The 6,000-nt window shown below is 40.0% G+C and overlaps 1 long non-coding RNA gene across 1 annotated transcript in view; it reads left to right on the plus strand.

Moving 5' to 3' along the window:
- LOC138249246 (uncharacterized) overlaps window positions 1–4,837 on the plus strand; it is a 60,176-nt gene extending 55,339 nt beyond the window's left edge. Inside the window, exon 3 of the long non-coding RNA XR_011194809.1 lies at window positions 4,560–4,837. This is a non-coding gene — a long non-coding RNA (uncharacterized lncRNA). The remainder of the gene's footprint in view (window positions 1–4,559) is intronic.
- The last annotated feature ends 1,163 nt before the right edge of the window (window positions 4,838–6,000 follow it).

Consider the following 6,000-nt stretch of genomic DNA (forward strand, 5'->3'; position numbering starts at 1 on the left):
CTGCAGTCAACCTATCAGTAATGAAATGTCAGAGCTGTAGGTTGCATGTGGAACAAATGAGCTATGTCAAGTGATAATTTATAGTACCAGCCATAATGGCAGATGACATAATTTTCTTGTATGCTGAACTGCCTCTTTCTATTGAACTGCGGGATAAAGATGTGTAGTGTAGCAACAAAATCCCAATATTTAACGATTTTCCAAAAAAACACAAAATCAGAAGGTATATATAAAAACAATAATTACAGTAGTCAACATCCATCCTACCACTAGAAAATCAACTAAAGTAGCATTAATTAAATTCATTAATTAGTTGATTTTCATGTGTTTGAAGTAGTGCATGCCTGTGGTATTTCTATTAGGGCAGTGTACATAATCAAAGGCAAGCAAAAGGTCAATGAGTAATAAAGGTGGAACCTGGCTGTGAGCAATTGATGCATTGTTATGTAGTGTTCTATAAAGAGGTGAGATTTTAATTTGTTTCTAAACTTAAGTTACATTGGGGCAATATTGATGGATACTGAGATACTGTTCCAGATACTGGAAGCATAAATGGAAAAGGCCTGCTATTTTGTTTTTCTTTTTAATACTTTTTAGTCTGGAGTCAGATGGTGTCCTTGCTGCGGATGTGCGCGAACCACCAGAATTGGTGAGCTTGTCTATAAGATCCGTGGGGGTGATGGTCTTGATGTCTTAGTAAATAGCACGGCCAGTTTTGAAAATGGTACAGACCGGCAAGCAGAGCCAATGGATTCCATCAGGATGGAGGTGATGTAATCCTATCAGTTCAGGCACTGAATGGGATGTGCTGCCACATGTAGAATGCCCCTAAGTGGTGCCAGTGGCAGGTGTTGGAGGTCTGGGGTAGGGCATTACCACCATCCAGATACAATAGTATGAGGTCAGTTTCAAGAAGAAACTTTTGAATTTCTTTAGAAGAGAGTGATGGTACCAGGCTCCATTTTTTCAATGTGTTCCTTGAGGGAAAAGTTGGTGTTTAGAGTGAATCCAAGAGCTTTGTAAGCAAAAAAAACCCAAAGTGACTAAATTGCCCAAATAATACACAATCCATTTTTAAATTATAAAATATTTTTTAAAAATGCAAAAACATAAACCCTAATAATTTAACAATTTTCATAAATCAAACAAATACGTTGTGTTATATAATAGCAACTTAAGACAGTAATCTAGATAGTAATAATCATTTATTAATAATATACCTTTTCAATAAAACAATACCCTCTTAATCCCTCAATGAACCCTATAACCTTCTAAAACGTATACACATTTATAACACAGTAAAACAATATTAAGACATATAAACAAAATGATAACAATTAAGTTAATTATTATAATTAATAAATAATAGCTTGATATTAAACAACATAGCTTTAAAAACAAATCCCATAATAATAAACCCTACAACCTGAAAAAATATCCCACATATTAAAAAAGTAATATTAGAAAACAATAATCTAATATGTAATTCTCATTAAAATTGCAACAGAAATATGAACAAAATATAATACATTGCAATGGTATACACTAAAATATTTAAGTATATAATAATTTAAAATCTCTACCATGAAAAAAACAATATACTTACCCTTGATATTCTGTTCCTCCATAGTTTTGTAATCTTGATGTTTTGACCACACTAGAACTCGCGCCTGCCATGCACAGTAATGTCATCAGTGATGCCATCAATGAGGTCATAGAATATGTCATGAGTGATTTAATATGTGAGATCATAAACAGGGGATGACAAGGATGTGAATGATAGTTGCTTCAGTTAACTATACCTGCAAAATGTCTATTTTTTTAAAGTTTAAAATGTAATGTTTCAACTGGCATTCTCACCTAACTATAATATCACTTTAACCTTTGTTTTTTTCAGTGAATTGTTAGGAGATTGTTAATGTAAATTAGGCTTTTATCGCCATAACTATGCCAAATCCCTGCCGTGCAAGGCCATGCATGCTATGGGGTTTGCCATAGGGCCTAGCCTGCAGCCAGTCACTGTACCGAGCTCCCCACAGCCAACCAACCCCCTGCCTCAAACGGCGTTCAGCCATGCAGGGAGTGAGGTTGGCTGCAGTGCCTAAATTCCCCAAGGGACACCTACTCCGCTTATTTTTTTAATTGATTTTTGATGTTGCAGTTCTCTTGCTGGAGATGGGGGTTGCATCCTGCGGAAGCCGGCATTGCTCCCACAAGCAGGGAGCTGCTTGAAATAGCAGCTCCATGCTTGTCGGAGCAATGTTTTCATCTCTTTCCTTGCACGCATATTTGTGCGCCGGGAAACAAATAGTGCAAATGAGAGCTGTTTGACAGCTCTCAATTGCAGAAAGTGAAATGTTTGCTCTGACTTGGCGGGAGCTGTCAAAGCACCCCGGGACATAGCAGGAGTTGACCCTGGGGGTCATCATTGGCTCCATGAGGGGGGCTGCCCCCTCCAACTTAAACAGCCCCGGAGAGGTGGTGGTCCCCTGGGCCGGGGGTCCATAACGGACTTCAGGGGTCCGGGTGTCCCTCCTGCATTTGTTTATAAATTGTGCCCCAGACAGGTGGCGGTCCCCGGGACTGTGGGAGGGGGAGGGGCAGGTGGCCCCAACGCATTTTTTTTAAATTGTGCCCGAGGGAGGTGGTGGATCCCCAGGCTGTGGGGGTGGAGGGTCCCCCCCCGCACACATAGTGAGTTTAGCCCCAGGAAGGTGGAAATGTCAATGCCCCGGGACCTGGCCCACCCAGGGGCTTCTTGAAAATAAGCATGGCAGCCCACGCTAGTTTTTGTTTTTATAATTTTTCCTGCAAATTTGTGAAGCCGAGTCCCAAGATAGCTGCCAACACTTTGTGCTTTGAAGTGTTGGCAGCCAATCAGAGCTCTGCAGCTCCATGCACAAACTCTTATTATTCACAAAGTTGTCAGGGAGGATCCATGGCCCTAGATATACAAATTTATTTTCCCTTTTTATATCTCAAAAACTACTGAACGGGTTTACACCAAATGCCCAAAAACACAATCTCCGGAATAAAATCTAGATTTCTGCCAAATCTGGTGTAATTCCATCCAGCAGTTTGGGCTCCTATGGGAATTATTATGGGAAACACACGTTTTTGGACCCCCCCTTTTTCTCGGCTCCCACTTCACAGATCACCCTGAAACTTCTCATGTGCAGCAAGAATCACGGGCGCACTTTTTTTGGGAAAATGTTATGAAGATTTGTCAAATGGTGCAAAAAATATAGGGAAGTAAAAAAAATGCTTTTTCTATAGAAACATGGTCCTAACTATAACTACCAAGTGATGACGGCCACTAGGTAATATATGTATATAAAAACCCAGTGATGATCGCAGGACTCCAGTGGGATTGCACCTTTTTTAAAAAAAAATAAGGCGCCTGCCGGCATTTTAAAATTTAATAATTGGACCCCCTGTATGGCCTAGGATCCAGGGGTCTTTTTCTGAAATACTTGGGAGTGGCCCCCTCTTCCCTAAGCCAGTCCTTGCCCCAAGGAACCCATCCACCAGGGCTAATTTACAAATAGACAGGAGGGGGGCATGCAGCCCCGCACCATCATTGGGCCCTGGGACCCCATCCCATGGTCGATGCTTTTAAAGAAAGGGAAAAGGCACATGGCTTCCCCTTGAGAGCCTATTTTGGTCCCAGGGCACCACATTCCCTGAGGATAAATACTAATAGAAGGGAAGCCATGCTCCCCCAGTCCATGTGCCGATATTGGCCCCAGGGACCCCATCACCCAGGGTGCATCAATCTACTGTGCCCCAGGGAGTCCAACCACGGACACTGTGGTTCCCTGCCTGGGAAAGTGCGGGCACGTCGCTGCTCCCCCAAGGCAGGAGCAAAGAGAAAGTGCCAGCTCCTGACAGCACCCTATATGCTGCTGGCTGGAGAGCCGGCTGGGGCTGTAGGGGGCTTGTCATGAAGACTCCCTCCCCGTATAAAAAAATGTGCCTTTTGAAGGAGGGCCTCATAATGCCCTGCAAGGGCTTTATTTTTTATATATTTTTTAGCTTGGTGGTGCCCCTAGAATAAAGAGTAGCCCCCAGCAGCATTAAAAAAACAGCAAGTCTCCTGGGTTGTTGAATCCATGACCCCAGGAGAGCTTATCATATTTTTTTTAAAGCTGCTAGTTGGAGCTCTATGCTCTGCAGCTGGAGGGAAAGGTGCTCTTGTGGTTGTTTTTATGATTACATTTTCTGGGACAAAAAATGTTAAAAAGAAAGACTGTGAGACGTGTTTGTTTTATTTATTTGTTTTAAAAAAATATGCTATGACTACTTATTTTGACATATTTCATCCACAAAAATAATAAACTATGTGAAAAGTCACAGGCTTTTTAATTAAAATGTTATTTAATATTTTTATAGTAATCAATATTAACAAACATTGTATTGTGTGAATTCTGGAAATATACATTTGATAAAAAATATTGGTGGTGTTCGGAGAAAGATGATAGATCTGCTTTATATATATATTGATATGCTCACACCTTGATAAAGCCAGTAGGCTCACTTTTTATATTTTGGTGTTGCAGGAGGCTGTGCGTGGCATGGGGTCTGCGGCAGGAGCAGACCCCTTGAGGAAGACACCAGGAATCAATCCAGATGGAATTAAAAGAAACAAAAATGAAGACCTATTTCATGTACTTTCAGTAACTTTATGCTGTATGTCTGTATGATGTTGTCACAGATGTCATCAGTAACGTCATCTGAGGTGTGATCAGTGATATCATCAATGATGTCATTTAACATGTCATGAATGATGTAATATGTGATGTTAAAAGCAATGCCCAACATGGGAGCAAGGTATAGTTGGCTCAGCAAATTATAAGTTGTGAATTTTAGGAGCTATTTTGTTTTTAGCTGTTACCTTATTTCAACACCTAACTATAATGTCACTTTAACCTTCATTTTTTTTCAGTAAACCTGTCTATCTATCCTAGATTAGTGTTATTTTACAGCATGAGTTATAGTTTCTTCAGTTAAGGATAACTATGTTAAAATAAAAATAGAAATTCACTGAAAAAAACAAAGGTTACAGGGATGTTATAGTTAGGCTCACATTTTAAACATATAAAACCATAGAAATTCACCAGTTATAGTTAACTATAGCTTGTGCCCTAAGGTGACTAGAACTCATGCTTTCGCCATGCACTGCTAACTACCCTGCATATTGCAACACTCATGACATCTTTGATAACATTATTGATAATATCAATGTAATATTTGCAGTAAAATGTTTGAGGAAATACTTTTATGGTTTTTGTACATTTAAAATGCGAGTCTAACTATAACGTCCCTGTAACCATTGGTTTATAAGTGATGCCTGTTTCAGATTCTGCTAAACTCTGTGTGCCTCCTGAAATAAGGACCTTGAAAATGCAGTGATGCAATCATGAATTTTCATGAACAGTACATTTTTTTTTTTGTCAAATAAGATATCTTCATTTCCATCCTGAATGAATTGCATTTGACGCTATCGTTTTTTTAAATTTACCTCTGCAGACAGCAACACGTCTACCGTTCCATCAGTTGGGGGATAGTAACACCATCCGGGCAAAATCCTCACTGCATCAGTTCCTGAATGCAATGAGTAAAAGATGGGCAATTAACTTTGTCATTGTGTGGAGAGCTGTTGCACTCTGTGTGAAGCAATTTAGTAACTTTGGATTCTTTGAGCTAGAAACCTGCTTTGTTTTACAGCTGCAAATTGTTCAGCAGATGATGATTTATGGGGCAAATCCTTAGGTATGAAGAGAAAGATGCAGCTGCGGAATTGCAGTATTCCAGCTGCCCAAAATATAGTATTATTGAACCTTGAGAGTAAATCCTGAATTCCCAGAATTGGGCTTCAGTGCTGTGAAACCCTGCTCGAGTCCAGGTGTGTACGCTGTGCAGTTCTTCCTGCATGTGTCTAAATAAAAGAGCGGGCAAGTTCTTTCTTAGCTTTCAAAAACATCTTGTTGCATGACCTTC

This window comes from Pleurodeles waltl, chromosome 8 (genome assembly GCF_031143425.1).
Source record: "Pleurodeles waltl isolate 20211129_DDA chromosome 8, aPleWal1.hap1.20221129, whole genome shotgun sequence".
NCBI lineage: Eukaryota > Metazoa > Chordata > Amphibia > Caudata > Salamandridae > Pleurodeles > Pleurodeles waltl.